The sequence below is a fragment of the Chroicocephalus ridibundus genome, chromosome 4 (assembly GCF_963924245.1).
Source record: "Chroicocephalus ridibundus chromosome 4, bChrRid1.1, whole genome shotgun sequence".
NCBI lineage: Eukaryota > Metazoa > Chordata > Aves > Charadriiformes > Laridae > Chroicocephalus > Chroicocephalus ridibundus.
In genome coordinates, this window is record NC_086287.1 from 85844541 (window position 1) to 85862806 (window position 18266).

An 18266-nucleotide genomic window follows, 5' to 3' on the forward strand; every position below is an offset into this window, starting at 1 on the left:
TGCACTGACTAAGCAGAAAAATACAGTTCTCTAAGTTCACTAAATGTTTTTCTATCCTTTAAAGCATTTAGGTATGTGCTTCCTGCATATAATTAGTCCCTCAAATTAAATGAATGTTATGATAAAAGCTTTCTTGCAAATATAGTTAAAATATGAGGGATTTTAAAGTCAGAGATATCTAGACGAGCAGTTCTTATTTTTATTATAGATTACTGATTAGATTTAATGGGAAACTGGCCTTGCAAAGGTCAGTGCAACTTTCTTGCCCAAAATTCAATGGACTCTGAGCTTTAGGACAAAAATTATCACCGCACTTTACCAGGGGTGTTGGAAACCCTTTTGAGCAACAAAATTAATTTAAATAATTAATTTTCAGGAAAGACTTCTTTTGGTAGTGAAATGATGATAATTAAAACCTCATATGCCAGTTCCACACATTATGTAGTGCCAATGGTCATTAGTGAAAGGCTGTGCTGTTTGTGGGAAGATCTGAGGAGTGCCCATGTTCTCCAAACGGGGCTTCAGTGCACAGTCGAGAGTGACCAGGGTGTGATGGAAACATCAAGGAAAACTTTGGGTTTGGGGGGGTTACACAGCAAGGGTTATCTTCACAATCAAACCATTCCAACAGCTAAATGTTTTCAGTCAGATTTCTGATAAGTAAATAAAGGAGAAAGGGGTAAAAACTGCAAAATGAGATGGTAGCGTGGCTGCATTTATATGGGACAAAAAGAATTCAGTTATGGAGGAGGACCCTGGTTTTGTATATAATGCAATGTCTGACTTGATTTAGCCTAAATTTGCACCTGGGAATATATCTGTAGATGAGTCGTGGTGATGGGTAAGGGTGGTCTGAAGAGCAGGCCTGTTCCTCTGCTGCGCTGACAGGAGATGCAGGGGCCAAAAGGGTGTGTTTCTGACTAAAGCCATTGTCCTCGCCATTAGCCTTTGTGGAAGTTCAGCCGTGGATCCATCCCAGCTGCAGGGTGAGGGCAAGGAGCCCCCCCGGGGGGTGCTGAGGGGGCCTGTCCTGGCAGCCCCGTGGTGCCACTGCCGCAGGGCCATCGAGCAGAAGCGGGTGAGGAGCCGGACCCCGGGTTTCTGAGGGATCCTGGCCACCACCCGCATGGCTGCGCTGGAGCCGGGGCCTGCGGGGCCGGGGGGGCTCAGGCTGCCCCTCCAGCAGGAGCCACACAGAAGGCGCAGCACTTTCTGCCTGTGTGTGGCTGCTCTTTGCATCGTTAGGGGGACAGTGGGTTGCTGAAATGTCAGAATTATTCATCCCAGAGAAGCTGTGACAGTAAGAGAGGTGTTTTGGAATGTTTCATCTTTCATTGTAATCGAGTCTCTGCAGAGTTCGCTTTGCCAGTGGTGGAAGCTGATGCGAAGGTTACTAATTTGTGTGGGTTCCACAAAGAAAGGTGCAGTGCTGCTGTGCTGGTGTTGCTTACCTCAGAGGGGTTGTGTGTGCTGGAGAAGGCTTTGAGTCAGTGACAAAACCAGGACACTTTGCCCCCCGCCAACGACAGCAAGGCCAAATTGGCTCCCTCACCCCTGGATCCTACTGCTCGCAGCACTCTTCCTGTCACTTTTGTGGGGGATGATATAAGAACATGACAGTAAGTTAGCTAACCCTCTCATGGGGGTATAAATGTAAAACAAATTGCTTGATACGGCTTCATTGTTCGTTTAGTGTGCTTGCATGCCTCCCTGGCCATCTTGGTGTTTGGGGAGGAAGAGGAAAGTGCTCTCTAAGGTTCTTACCAGTTTAAAAAAACAAACCAAAAAAACAGCCCTGCAAACCCTCCCCACAAACATTTTCCCAGGACTTTTAAGTAATTTAATAACTTAGTATCAGGAGTGCATATACTCATTCACCTTTGTTCAGATCCAACTTCTGTCACTGTCATGGCAAGAAAATACTGTTGAGATTGGGTAAACAGGAATGATCTAACTTAGCATAGCTGAAGTAGGAAAGAAGATTAAAATAAAAATAATAATAATAAAAAAAGCAAAAGCAAGGAGCATGGAAATTAAGGAGCTATACCTTAAATTACTACTGGAACTGGTCAGTGAGGGCTTGCTATGATATTGGCAAACACTTTTCTCATTTTCAAATACACAGCCTAAGTTGAGAGCCTTAATGAGTCAGTTTTATCTTGAAGATCAGTAGCCAGTCCGCTTTCCAAGATGTTGTATTTCTTCCACCTTTTCATTTGCTTCTCTCACAGAGAAATTGTAGCTTGTCATTGACCAAATGTATATCTTTTTGAGCAGAGTGCATTAATATGCTGTAACAGTCTACTTAAAACTAAAAGTGTACCTTGTATGCCTGTGCTGGTTAATCCAAAACAAAGATTAAGTAAGGTTTTTGTATATAAGGGGAAAGCTGAATGTGAAATTAAAATGTAAATCAAAAAGTAATTGGCTTTTTGTGCATAGTTTAGATAAGATTTACTTTTGAAGAATGACTTTGTGTTTTAACACAGCAGGCCAGACACCATGTGGCACACTTGCACTTAATAATGGCAACCAATCTAGGCCATAAATATTGCAAACGATGCCATTTGAATGAGGAGCCCTATGAACCATAATAAAAACCCTTGTGATTAATTCTAAAACTGCTCTGTTCATATTAGACCTGCAGTGGCCTCCCTGATGAGATCAATACAGCGTAGCAGAGTGATTCTAATAGAAGTGTTATTATCTTTTAATCTTCAGGAGAATGCCAACTTTGAGAATTCTTCAGCATTCTGGCTGCTTATTTTCTCGGAGCAACCTTGAAGGCAGTTGTTTTCTGAAATGAAGATACATTAGAGTCTTTTCAAGGATTTATCAATAATACGACACTGTTTGTGGAGCCAACAGCTAAAAGGCACATTTGTATGCTGAGACTTACAATTGGTCACAGTGACCTTCCCTGTCAGCCTCTATTTTCTCAGCGGATAAATGCTCACAGTGAATGAGGAGTAAAGGACAGGGACGGGAGTGGGACGGTACAGAGTTTGTGCTTCTCAGGCAGCCAAGCATCTGCTTCCTAGAGCTGAGGTTGTGTGTATTGTGTTTAGCCGGGCCGTTTCTCTGTGCACGCTGGAGGCAATGTGAGCTGGAATACACAGTTTGTAACAGATTTTCATTATCAGCAGAAATCAAATTTTATTCAGCGATTGCCGTAATGAGGAATGCCTGGCAAGTGTGAAAACACACAGTGTCATCAGTTGAAACATCTAAAGAGAATCAAAGAGAGAATGGTTTTGTTATGGTGTTTAGTGTATTTTCACATAAAATAACAAGAAAGTATTCCTTACCTTGTAATATAAGTGTGGCAAGATAAGGTAAAGTATCCATTGGCTATTTTAAGTCTTTTTTCAGGCTGGGGGGCAATGTCACCAGCTTGGTTCTGAACCACCTGAAGAACAGATTTCCCTGACCAAGTTTTGTGAGGGTTTTGCAGATTGTTTACAGCATTATCAAATAGACAGAGCTATTACATAAAATGCAACCTACTCTGTAGGGATTGAGCATCAATATGAAGGTGAAGACAACAGCAAATAATGTAAAAGGAAATTCTTTGATGCTTCTTATTTGTCGCTGTTCTCTAGGAATGGAAATGTCACTTAATTTTGAAGTATCTGGGTTATAAATACGGTTTCTACAGGAATCTTCAACAAATGGGAAAAACACAGTAGAAATTAAGCTATTCAGTATAATAAAAGGAAAGTGAGAGCAAGCATCAGATTCATGTGGGGAGCTGACGCTCAGGAAAGCTGTCTGTAGACGGTGTGCTGGGTACTGCTAACAAGACATGCAGATAGATGTTCTCCTATACAATCCGTGATAAGTGAGTAAGAGAAAAATGGTGTAAATAAAGATACAGTGCTTTGATTTCAGACTTGTAACTAGTTTAATTATTAAGGGTAGAGTTCACGAAGCTGTTCGTTTTTTGTTTTGTTTCCTCCCCCCTGCCCCGTTCTCTGGAGTCTTTAACAGCTCTTTCCTTGCTAGTAGAAACGACATTGTTCGTTCCAGTGACTAGTAGTTGTGGTGCGTGGCTGTGTGGTTTTTGTTGTGGTTTTTTTTTTAAGTATTTTTAAATTTTAAGTGTATTTCACATACTTTTGTTTCTTTGTTTGCACAACTGGCTGTAGATGCTGGGAGGAGCTGTGTCGGACACTGGCACACAGAAGTTTGGTTCCTTTCAGACAGCAGCACAGTTGTATTTGCTCCTTGCCCATACTGCTTTTTCCTACCAGGGGTGATTTAGGTATCGCACCTTGGTGCACAAATTGAAGAGCGTTAGCTCTCTTTGGGAGTGCCCGCACGGTGGAGTGCGGGCTGTGTGTTCATTGTGCACTCAGATTCATGTGTTATAAGAGCATAGTCTGCTGTACCTGTGAAGGGCTCAAATTTGCCCTAAATTGATGTAAATGTGGACTTCATTCTGCAGACTTTTTGAGAAAACATCTGTGGAAGAGACCAGTTTTCTCTTCTTCTAACAACAAAAAAACTCCATGAGAAATTGTGGCACTGCTAGATGGTTGCACTAAAAATACTGACACTGTTTTCATTTTTCTTGTGGGAATGTGAGTTAATGGCGTTGTGGAAAAAGCAGGTATCATGTCAGATGAGTTCCTTATCAATGGAATTCTTAAACTGGTCTAAAATTTTGTTGCACAGGCTTTCACTATTAAGTACTAACCTTGCTGTTTTAAAAACTAGAAAGTTTCAAAGGCCATGCTCTTGTTTTCTCTTTAAGGAAATAAAAAAAGGAAAAAAGCTCTCTGGCAGACACTGTTAACAATGCTAAATGTCTTTGCAAATGTAATCCTCATCATAGGGTTATTGTTTTTTTTCTCATTTAATTGAATTAGGAAGGTATAACAAACCAAAAAGGTTACTTTCATGTCCTTAACTTTGCATGGTAGCTAAGGTGTGATGTGTGTTTCTCTTGCAGTATTTTTCTGTTATTCATACTTTAGCAAAGGACAATTCTTCTGCGTATGAATTGTAATTCATATTCATGCTCTTGCTTCATGTCTTAAATTTTAATCAGTGTTAAGAAAAGGAGCTTGAAGAAAATATATTTTAATTAATCTTAACCTACTAATACTCATGCAAGCTGTTAAACAATAGGAAGTCCTTTTGAAAGATGCTTTTAGCAGCCATGCAGTTTTCTGAAAATGGAGATTAAATAGTTCATCTGTCTTCTGATACATATAGGGTAAATATGGAAGAGATACACGGTGTACTTAAAGAATCTTGAGCTATTTCGGGCCCAGGTTCAAGATTAGAAGCAAAAAAATACCCTCCTGTCTAAGACTCATGGGAAGAAGGCCAGTTGTAAGGGATGTAGCTAATTAACTTATAACTTTTTAAATTTAATTCACAGGGAACTATCTAGCAAACTTCATACAGTGCAGATCATAATTCCTAAATAATTTTCATCAAGTAGAAGACCAGTGTGATTCTTCACAGTCCATTATTGAAACCACTGTACATTTGTCTTATATAAACCAAGACTCTTAAATTTCATATGAAATATGCTTTTCTGTTAAGCAATAGGATATCAGTGTTATTTCCCAACTTCAGGGGGACAAAAAGTATTAGTCAATTTTTTTTCTGTTATGTTCTGCTGAGTCTCCTTCTCAAAAACAAGGAAGAACTCGTCAAAGACATAAAGGACAAGGGCATCCTTCCCTGCAGTAACCATAAGGCTAGGGAGTTTAACATCCTGTAAGACAGAGTAAGTAAGAGTAAGACCACAAGCTTGGATTTTAGGAAAGCAGGTTTTGGCTTACTCGGGGATCTTCTTGGCAGGCTTAATGGAAGACTGCCCTGGCGGGGTCAAAGGGACCCAGGACAGCTGGTGGATATTCAAAGACAACCTCCTCAAAGCACAAAACCAATCTATTGCAATGCTTAGAAAGTCAAGCAAGCATGGCAGAAGGCCAGCATATGGATAAGTGAGGAACTCTTGATTGAGCTCAAACACAAGGAGGAGGTACAGAGAAAGTGGGAGCAGCGATGGGCTACCCAGGAGGAATACAGAGATGTTGTTGTATGCAGGGATAGAATTAGGAAATTCAAAGCACAGCTGGAGCTGAGAAAAAAGAGGGATGTGAAAGGCAGCAATGATGTCTTATAGAAGTGCATCGACAGCAAAAGAAAAAGGCTAAGAAATGTGTTGGTCAGTGGTTGCTGTACCTGGATGTTCTTTCAGCAGGAGGCTGGACGAGGTGACCTCTGGGGGTATTTTCTGGCCTAAGTGATTTTATGATTCTTTGATTTGTGGTGAAGTTCTAGCCTACACCTCATGCAGCAAGACTTCTTATGGAAGGAGACCAACGTTGGGCACCATAAGAAAAAGATGCATCACTACATGGCTGGCACTTTTTAACAGAAATGTGAAACCAGCTCTTGCAGCAAGCACAGAAAATGAGTGGACTTAGGTCTAAATGTCTCCAGTATATATAAAAAAATTGAGATGACAAGATTAAAATAGCTTGTTGTAGAGGTACCATTATCAAGGTAATATACCAAAAAGAGGACCTCAGTGTTTTTTGAGCCAGTGAAATTAAGTTTGTCCTATAATCTGACGCTACAGTCTGCTCCGGTACGGAGGGACAAATCCTGGACTTTTCCACAGTGCTCCTCACCTTCAGCAACCCAGAGAAGGTCTCATTTAACAGCTGTCTGCACAGTGTTACTAGATTAACCTTTTAAATGGTTATTTATGCCATAAAAGGATACATTAGGGTCTCAATTTTATTTATTTTTTTTCTACCTTGTACTTTAATTTGCACCTGTGCAAACTGGCATGATTTCTTTTTATAGTTACAAAAATCTCAGCTCCTGGACCAAAGATCACAGAAGTCAATAGAAATCTTTAATGAGCTGCAGTGGAGTAGGCCCTAAATGACTGTCTGATGTCCACAGCAGAGCCTGTATGTGCCTTTATTGTGCCTAGTAGAATTAACTTACCCATTTCAGATGCTTGCCTTATCGGTTCTTTAGAATTCTTTTGTTGTTGTTGGATCCTATCGATATTTTGTCCTGGTTGAACCTTGTTAAAATATGGCTATATGCAACTGGCTTTTCTCTGGAAAGCATTGTTATTTTTCTTTTACTAAGAAAAAAGCAAGACGTCTTTAGAAAACATCAGCATGACTTACTTTTGCATCTGTCAGTTCTGTTTCATTACTCCTGGGATAACGTATTAGTGAGGAGCAAGTTCTCTCCCTGTTCTGCTCTTCAACATTTATAAAATCAGAACATTGAACTACTGTAGTGTTATCCAAAAGCCTCATTTACTTTGAATCTCCCAATTTCAGAGGATTTTGTGTTTGTTCTGAGCTTATTTGCACAACCCAGCATACATAATTGATTCTAGATTTATGATACCCGCTCATGTATTCCATGACTGCAGCCTTGGGAATTTCATTTGGCCAGACCTGTAATTGTTGTAGTAAAGGTTTGCACGTTTAAGCTGTATGTTGTTATATTTTATAGTAGTTATTAGTGAAACAACAAAAGGTCACACATAATGGGTGAAGATGATGGGAAGGTAATATAGAGATTCTCTGCTAGATGAAAGAATTTGTCTCAGATAAATTATTTGAGCTTTTTGTGTGCTCTTGGCAGCTGAGATACAACAGGCTTGGGCACCTTCACCATGGCAAAGAGTCCTTTTCCGTTGGAGTTTATAGACTTCAACTTCTGTCAGGTGATCCTGTTGAAGGCAGCTTATTTTCCTGAGAATTGAATTATGGTAATTACAAAGGTATTTTTTAATTTTATTTTTAAATCATGCTGTTGGGAATTTCTTCAGGTTTTTATCCATCTAAATTGTGGGGTTCGTAATTGCTATTAGATGTGCAGCAATGGGAATTCCCATCAGGTCTCTGTCTTCTGCACAGTCTGGCTGTTGCACATCTGATCCACAGAAAGGAAAATGCTGTGAAGAGACTCTAAGAACCTCTGCCCCAGTGCATTGCTGAATGCACTGCTGTCCTAGAAACATCCCACCAGTAAACAGATAAAACGAATTGTACCATTTGGCCAAAGAGTTACAGGATGTACTATTTTTACATCATGTTCCATCCCTTGCTGTGGTTGTGAGGTATCTATTAGTGATTCCTCTGAAAAGCTTGTAAACTTTGAGTTCTTTAAAACAGAGGCATTCCTACTGACTGCTTGAACAGTACTTAGGCCAGTCTTGAGTGGTGGTAGAAGATAATAGTAATTTTATTTATTTATTTTAACCTGGGGGGCTTTTTTTTGGTAGGACGCTGAAAGAAACAGCCCTTCCTAGTGATGTAGAATGGCGTTCGGTGTAAAATTCTGAAGTCTGCTTCTGAAGTGTTGCAAAACAATTTAATGACAATTTTCCATCTGTTCTGCTGAAAAAGCACAATACTTTTATTAGTTGCCATTGAAAGTAATATTGCATAGAAGAATATTTGAAGTTTCATTCACCTAGAAATTGTTATGGCAATTTACCTTCCTGATCTATTTGCCAGTTGTCCAAGCCTTCAGAATTTTTCTTCTGTTTTGCTTCTCACAGGCCTTAATGCTTTGTGGAATGTGCATGAATCCCTGCTGAATCAGACCTGTGTGCCTTTCCAAATGTTTCCAAAAAATAATTTTGAAAGTGGGGTTTAATTTTGTTCCAAGAGAATTTGGTCGTTGACCCTGGTTCTCAGATGCCTTGCATAATTCTCTGTGCCCCTGCGGGACATGAATTGAAAACCTGTAGGTTAGGGACAAGGTTCTCAAAACACTTTTGTAAATCATATTGTGTGTTCCTTTCATAGAATTATGCCTGATTGAAGTCACATCTTTCCTGCTTATGGATACAGTCATTTCTATAGAAAGGTTTTTGTGCTGGAGTGGTATATTCTGGTAAATTGAGAGGACTAAACTGTTCTTGGGGCAGAACCAGAAGAGGAGCTATACTGATGTAGCTACCACAGCAAAAAATCACACTCCTAACAAAATAAATGAAGATTCTAGGAGCTATATAAACTGCGTCACAATTCTCTTGACCAGATTTCTTTTTGTAGGCACAGATGACTAAACATTATGCACAGAATTACATTCTGAACAAAGTTGAAGGTTGTAGACATTTTCAAATTGGGTATCTCGGTGATTCTGCTGAACCACAATGAAACAATAATTTTTCTGTTGATAAAATCCATGACTGTGCAGGCTTCTTAAATCATCAGATCCTAATAATGATTTAGTTATTTAGCAAAGTGATATTTAAACTTGGAAGTAGGTGGGATTTTTTGCTATAGATGCTTTCCTTTCAGGCAAACTTAATAAAAAATATTTTAAAAGCCTGCTTGTGATAGTGATGCATATGTCCTGGAAATGTGGAAATGTCTATTTCAGGAGTTATTTTCTTCATACAAGTGACAGTTTTTAATGTGCTCCTTTTTTGTTTCCCTTGGAGCACATTGTAACTCATATTTGTCCGGCTTAAAAAGGCAGCTCAGCATTAAAAAAAGTATATATATATTCCCCCTTTTGAAGCTGCCTAAAAAGAAAGCTTGAAGCAGTCATCAAATGAAAATATGCATGAATTTTAATCCACTACAAAAGTACACCTTCAAACTTAAAGTGATAATTTATTTTTACTTAGAGGTCCAGCCAAGCATATCAAATGATGTGAGGAAACGTTAAGATAAAGCTTCTAGAAGCTCTTCTCTGTAAATGTGTACTCATTTCTTTCTTATGTAGTTATTTCTGGGCCAGTAATATGGCAAGTAATATGGCTTACAAATAATTATGATGATAGTGGCACAAACAAAGGTCTTTTTATGAGACATAGGAGGGGGAATTTAATTTTATTTATGCTACTTCAATGTCATAACTCTCGAAATGTTAGGATATGTATATAGGCTGTCAGCGTGTCTGCGTAGCCTACATAAACATTAATGTTCTTAACAAAGCAGTAATACCTCTTAGTACCTGAGAACAGGTTGTTCAGGTTTTTTTAAAATTTAGTTTTGAAGTGCAGGCTAAAAATCAATGTTCATAAATGTTTGAAAATGAAAGTAATAATGTTGCTTTGAGGTTTTATGACTGTTCTGTTGGTCACTTTCACATAGATGGAGCCTTCAAATGGGACTTTGAAACTAATCCAAATTTACATATGTAGAATAATGTGAAGAGTTTCCCAACTAAACCATAAAAAAAAAAAGTTGCTCTTAGTCTATTTCTTGACAGCAGACAGAGGCATTTTCCCGTCAGATCATTTATAGCCAACTACCATTACGAACAAATGAACGGCCTCTTGACAATGGGGTGTTCAACGCTGTGGCTCCAAACAGTAGGTGGCGTGGTTTGTTTAGACAGAGAAGAGTCAATGATAGCGTATTATTGCGTCCAGCTAAGGGGACGTTCATACCTGTGCTGGAAATCCATTTGTGTAAATCAAACCAAGTTTCAGAGCATTTAAAGCGTGTCAGTTGTCTTCAGCCTATGACATCAATCCATTCCAATCTTATAATGGAATTTCATCATCTAAGCAACGTCTCTTTGGACGTTTTGGAGAATCTAGGCCAGATCCTTGGCTCCCTCTTCTGGCTGCCAGGAAGTTTCTCTTTGTGTAGAAATGGTGTTGCCTAAGTCCTATTCTGACTAACTTTCACAAACTCAAAACACTGGTGGGTTTCCATCTTAAGTGCTTTGATACTTATTTTCGAGGCCAGTTTTTGTAACTCTTGACCATTTTAGAAATGTGTTGGGGTTTTGGTGGTTGAAATGGGAAGACCTTTGTGATTACCAAAAGTCTGTTTTATTGAGAAACTCTTGTAGACTGCAGATACTCACTTGAAATTAGGAATGCCAGATTTCGACAAGGGCATACCAACCCCAAACCTAATTTGCAAACAGTGAACTTATATATGGTGTAAGTTTGCCATGAAAAATTTCTTAAATGATATTTTGAGTGGTATTGACAAACTTTAAAGATAGAATTTTAATTCCGTGAAACTCAAAAATGAGGGCAAATCCAACTGTTTTCTTATACATTTTTGCTGTTTGATCAAATCCAGAAGGATCCAGGGCATATCTAAAGCAAAGAAGATGCAAAAGAAAAGTTGGGTTTGGCTTATTTTATGTAATAAGATAGTATTTCTTTTGACTTTGTGGCATTTTAAAAATTCCAAATACTTTTTAAACATCTATACTGTTTTGTACATTATTCTGTTGTTACTAAAAACAGAATTTAATTTTTTCAGTCAAGTATATTTTAAATGGTACAGAGAATAAGATGAAATGAAGACTCTAAAGATTGAATATCTGCGTCAAATCATATCTGTTTTTACTTGTTCATTGTAAAGTCAACCTATTCAGAGTTTGAGTCCGGTGGGTTAAATTACAGTTCTAAATCCTGAGAGAACTGTCTCACAAATCAGAGATCAGAGTCTATTTACAATAAACTTACAGTGCTTTTGTTTCCTTTTGCATCAGTATGGCTCCAGATTTCAGAAGAGATTTGCCAACTACAAATAGGGAGAATATAATATTTATTTCTTAATCAAATGTGAAAAATAAAAGCAGCAGGGCTGTAGCTGAAACCTGCGGCTGCACTGTTGTTTGTATGAGAACAAAAATCTTTTCCTACAAATCCCTGGATTTCAGCTTCCTTCGATTCTAAAAAGAAACATAAATGTTGAAAAAGATAAAACAATATATTTTTTAAATATCAAAGTGGACATAGAAGCTACAAACCCAGAAAGTTCTACATGAAAAATTCGGTAATTCTTCCAATGTGTAGTGGCTGTTCTCAGTTTGTAGAGGCTAAGTCCTTAGTAGATGAAAATTTGGGAGACATGGTTTACACATGTATTTCTGTGGAAACCTGAAAAAATAGAATGTGTTTATTTGCTATGAAGGAAGTTTTAGCAATGATGAATAAAACCAAAACCAGAAATCAATGTAAGAAAGAGACGGGTTTGCTGGTGGGTATCTCTCTCGTGTTTGTTTTCTTCTATGGACTTTCATCTTCGGCAAGTCCATTTGTTGTCTTGGTTTTCTGATCTGCAACGTGGGAATAATGTTTTAGAGGATGCGCTTGCAAAATTGCTCACTGACCCTGTAATGACAGGGACAGATTTGGAGGGGTTCGTGGCACCTTCCCCTCCACGTTTCCTCTTGGGAGTTGGAGGAGGAGGTCCCAAGCTTTTAGTCGGATTTTGAGCAGGGAAGAGTTTTGAATATCTAGTTTACAAGTGTTGGGGGTGTGAGATCCTCAGATTGAATGCTAAATATTGACTGACTGTAAAAATATAAAGATTTTATGCTGCTATATAGCTCGCTTTCAAAAGCAATCTGGTGAATATCATTCCTAAAACATTTTAAATAACATTCAGTACCATAAGGTAAAAATGAAGTGCATTCCTTGCCAAATAATTACGTTTTGTCTTTTTGCTTTTGGCTGGGTAAAATAACCTCTCTGTAGCTGAGTACTTGCTAAATTTTCTAGTGCATATTTTGCCATCTATAGGAGTCCATAACTCAGCATTGGGACCTTCAATGAAATATAAACTTTGCTATTAAAGCTCCATTGCTGATGGTCTTACTTTTTTTATTAGCTTTAAGTAAGTTTGTAGTAGGTGGCATCTTGAGTTTTCAGTGTTTTTTGGTTTGAGCAGAAGGGTTAAAAGTGCAGTTAAACAATCTACTAATCAATTTTAACATCTTGTGCCAGAAATCTCTAACTTTTAACTGAAAGCAGAAAGTATTTAAGTTGGTTTTGGTCCAGAATGAATCATGCTTTCTACAGGAAATCATAGCAGCTGATTTCTATTACAGAATTATCGTGAGTGCCACATGAACTGTATTGTATTGTCAGGTATGTTTCTGTAATAAATGAGACTACTGTTACAAAACACAAAAATCTGGACAATTGGGTGCAGCTAAAATCAGTTTTCAGATATTTTACGGTCACTTCCTACTTTTAAATTAGAAAATGTATTTGCTTATACTGGTAGCTTTGGAAGTGTGTGGAATTAAGACATGTCTTTTTCAGTCATGTGCAGTTGTATGTGTTTCATAAGAACATAAAGCAAATACATTTGTATTTGCTTCATAGCTAATATAAGAAGAATGACTACTTTTGAAAACACTGCTGATTTCATACTAATATGTTGGGGTGGTTTTTGGTATGGGCTCATTTCTGAAATCCTTTAAGTTGCCAAGCAATCTTCTGAATAAAGAAATTCCCTAATAAATCCCATATATGAATGAAAAACAAGAAAAGATTTAGAAGAGGTTTGGTTACCCACATTATTTTATTTACTGATCAGTTTCCAAGTATTTTAGAAGCTCTATGGAGTTAGATGTTTTAGGTTTATTCATATGACTAACCCTTTGAAACAAAAGTATGTTCTTCATAGTTCTGGTATTGGGATTTGGATTCTCTTTTAACGACTCTTTCTCCACATATAGAAATTCTTAATGTGCTCAATGGCAGATGCTATCTACCAAGCAGACCTGCTTCCCAAACACTGCCGTATACTTCATGTTATCAGCACTACCACAATCATTAACAACCCAGATAAAAGAAAATAAGTGCTCAATTACGGAGCTATGAACACACACCAGGATGCCTCTTTTTAAGGTACCTATTTTAAGGTTGCTTGTCCATGGAAGCTCTTCAGCTAAGGCAAGGGGAAAAAAAAAAAACAACCTAAAAAAACCAGTTGAGAAAACGGTGTCTCATATTCTGAAAGTTGTTCTGTAAATTTTCTTACAGAGGTAAGAGAACTGATGCCAGGCCACAGTGAAACTCGTGTTTTGATGCCTTTTAGCCCTCTGCCTGTTCTTGTTGTTGTTTTTTAATTGAGTTGAGAACAGGAATGAAGACAATAGAGTCTGATGTTAAAAATATTAATAAAATTAAATTTATGTGGTTGGATCTTGGTGATTCTATGATACTACTAAAAATAGCTTTCTTGTAGTGAAAATAGAATTTCCTTACCTTCCCCCACTACCACATCTCCTAAACGGATAGGTGAAAGAAAAATATTAAGCGATCACTCATAGCCTGAGCATACTGGAAAAATAATATATAGAAAAGTCAGAGAGTCTCCATTCCTGTGCTTAAGGCAGATTGGAAATGGCTCCCCGCAGGGCATGGAAGGAGTTTGTGATGGAATGCTGTTTAAAAACCCGGGGCTGGTGTCTGCTCTGCTGCGCTCCGCCCCGGGAGGTAATGCATCCCGCGGGTGTGCAATATCCTTTTGTTTGAGTGTAAGTTGTAAAGATACACAAGGTGTACTTAGGAGAAAGTGTATGGGTTATGTTTTGCTTGGCACTTAAACGTCTTAAATTTTAGTTTCTTCATACGAGACGACTACATTTATGGGTTGTGCAAAGCTCTTTAGTTTCTTTAAAAGGAGCATGCAATTTAAAATTGTATGCGGCTGTTAATTTCACCATGTCAAACGTGGACTGTACCAGTAAGAGGGTCCACACTGAAACATGCAGTATCTGAGGAAATATCTTGTGTGAGTTGTTAGAAAGCAACAATATATTGCTCATTCTTCAAAAAATACAAGAGTAGTTTTCTGGCTGAATTGCAGCCTCACCGTATGTTTAGAGAATTCACCTCCCGTGGCCTGAGGTGGGAGTGTGGATCAGTTAATGATCAATGTTGATGTTATGTCCATTTCTGGCAGAGGAATGAAGCTTTTTCTGTTGAGTCGTAAATGGAGGTAGGCATTATGTGATACTACAGCTATTAAATCTTTAATAACGTTAGGATCCTAAAAAAGCACAAACCCCTCACTGTTGTCTGGCGAATAGGTAGGTGATGCCCTCTGTAGCTGTAGGCAAGTTCTTAGAAGTTCGTCCTTCTTCCTATCTGAATGAACTAAGTCTTGCCTCAACTTAGGTACGGCCATCTCAATTATTTTTTTCTTTCTTTTCAAACTATATGTCTTAAACCTGTGGGTCTCTTTCTGTGACACTTGTGTTCGATGTTGAGAAGACACAGGTTGTAAAAAATTCTGACATAATTTAGGGCTTTCTGGCAGTGTCTTCTGATATCTCATCAGGTGTGTCTGATGCTAAGAAGAACGAGCTGTGCTTTAGGGGCAGGTTTGGAATTGTTTCTCTAAGAATATGTAACACGGTCTTCCCACTTAAATGGAACATTGTCTCCTTATTTCTATTAATTAAAGGTGGCTTAAATCCTAAAACATTGGATTTTACTCTGTTCCCAATATTATTTTCCCTCTTATTATTGCTAGATATATAGATATATGTGTAAAAAACCAAACCAAACCAAAAAAAACCAAACCAAAACAAAACAAAAAACCCCAAACAAACAAACAAACCAAACATAGTACATTGGTAAGTAGGACTAAAAGTCACCATTGGCTTTAGGGAGACCATGCAGCTATGAATACCTGTTTCATTCAAGATAGTCCCGCTCCTGTGAATTGTGTGTCATATTGGGGGAAAAAAATCGAAGGAAATACTGGGAGCAATGATGGAACAGTTATCATAGGTTCTAGGTCTGTAACCCTCTGGAAAGTTTCATCACTTGTCAATGAAGCAGGGGTTTGGACTGTCATTTTCTTTTCTAGTTGAGTTGGTTGGGTGAAAGAAATCTGGTGTTTGCTAACTCTCAACCATGTTGGGGATAGTTCATACGGGTATAGCACAGATTGCCACGTGCTGCTTGTTCCAGAGAAACGGAAGGCCAGGATATCCGCAGCACACTGAGACCCGTCTGCTGACAGAAGCAGAGAAAAGCAAGAAACCCTCCCCATACCTATATGCTGAACTTCTAAAATACAGAGTTGGTACTTGGAAACAGCACTGACCTTCAGTGCTATTTCTTAAGGGCTGTGTGACGTTCTCAACAAAGATGGACCCAGGCTAAAGAGAAGGAGGTGGTCATAAATAGCTAAAATTAAAACCAGAGGGATTTGGGGGAAAATTTGTAGTCTCAGAAGACTAACCACATAGTTAATGCCTGACAGTGGCACTGATGTCAAGGGAAGGACTATAAAACGTGGTAAAATAACTTAGAGACAGATTTAGCAGTGTTAGCAAAATTTATTTTATTTAAACCACTAATTTAAACATCATTTTTATTGAAACCATTTAAAACAATAAGTGGTTATAAATAGTTGAAATTCTTTGGTTTATTAATATTGACATGTTCATCTAGGAAAAGATGGTACGGGGAGCTGTGTCAGCCTGTGGCTCTGGTGTGATCCAGTGGCAGCTGGTTTGCGTTATGCAGAAGCTTGCTGGTCAGCTAGAAATCTGATACGGAAAGGAGGATATTCCCATTTAGTAACTTGGTTCACAGTAATGACTGAATGCAACGAATACATAAAATAGCAGAGTATTTGGCATCAAAAGCTGAGAACTAGCAACTCAAGTGGCTGCATAGTCTACTGTACTCTACCTTAGAGTTGGGAGATTGTTGGAAGTTGAGTATGAATATTATGCACTCTGCATTTATCCTCAGTTATTTAGTAAAAGTGAAGTGATACTTTCATTATAATAACCGTTGTTTTGCAAAAAAGGTTCTGACATCATTATGACTCTTTTTTTGGAAAATAATTACTTTGCTGCATCCCAAAATAAATTATTTAGCTTCTAGAGAGGTATGGGATTTTAAGAGGTGTCTCAGCATTTCTCAACTAATTCTCCTTCTTATGAGATGTTTAATTATGAATTCCCCTGCTTCATAAAACACCCCAAGTGTTGTGGTTAGCCCTCAGTACTAGGGACAACTGCGTTCTTTTCTGGTTCTAATTCTTTCTCCTTATAAGATGAGCTGCTAAACCCGCTTAAGCAAACAGCGGTGCTCGTTAGACTTGTGTGTGTGACTGTGTCCCACTCTGGACACAGAGGTGTGGTATTTTTGGTGCTCAGATGAAGGAAATCAGCGTCACATTTGGTATTATGCTCCTGTAATATGCTTGTTGCCACTGTAAAGTTCAGTCCTGAATCTAGTTGGAACCTGTAGCAAAATTCATGTGATTTCAGGGAAAAAGTTTGGCACCTAGACTCTCAGAGGATATTTTATGAAACTGTATCTTTAATGTTGTTTGGCTTAATATAATATTCCTGTAAGAACCACGCTTTGAAAACCCTAGGTTTCCCGCTTGTATGGCTACGTTTTTGGATTGATCCTTTTCTCAGCCAGGAGGAGGAGAAACAACTCTTAATACTGTGTATCCAGGTACTTAAAATAGTTACTGTAATGAAGCCTGGGTATATGAATTAAGGTTTTAATTTTTTGTTGAATCTAGTTATATGCTACAATGCTGATTAAGGATCACTGAAGAAACACCTGTAAAATTACAGTATTAATTTTTTTCATTTTACAAAATGAAGAGTTCCTTAGATGTACGTATGATTTAGTAAGCTCTGTAACTCTCCATTGCCACCCAGGTACACAAAGTATATTATATTCTGTATGGTTATAGAAATAGTTCAGCAGAAATAATAAAAAAAGCAAAGAAAAGACAAAACCAATATGAGTTTAAAATATACACGATACTAAAGATATATCTTACCAGCCTAATTGTAAAAAAGAGATTCTTAGCAGAAGTAAGATTGCTTATTCCACTAAGGCGTGTAGATACGGCTTTTGGTTTTCTGCAGTGCCAGATTTAATCTCCTGTGCCCTTTACCAGCTGTGACACTGACATCCGCGTGGCACCTAGGGGTAGTCAAACTCCCCCTGCTCATGGCTGAAAATTCCCCAGCAAACGTACTCCATAGCTGAAATTCTACTGAATCTTTAAAAACAGTATTTCTCATTCCTTATCAAGTAATGGTGGAACCTACTCTTTTCAGTATTAGTTAGATCCCGGAGTTTCATTTCTAGAGGAACGGAGAAATCTTATTGCAGGAAGGTTGTAAAGACTTTGCTGCAAAATGATTTAATGAGGCAGTTGTGGAAACGAGGATGTTGGAGCATAAGAGAACAGGTTTTTGCAAGGCAGAGTCTTCTGTTATTTCGAATAGGATTTCTTTAGTATTAATGGATCAGTGAAAAATGAAAAGTGACAGCAAGGATGCCGCTCTGTATCAAAAGGTGAACATTCCTGCAGATTTCCTAGTCTTGGCAATACTGTCGGTCTGGAATTAGAGGTCTCTCACCAGCTCCTCGCTATTGAACGCTGAGCAAAAAGGAGCATACATTGGATCTTTTTAACTTTCACAGACAAGGATAAGATACATCTAATGAGTTTATTTTTGGAGTTGAAGGTGAATCCTTACAG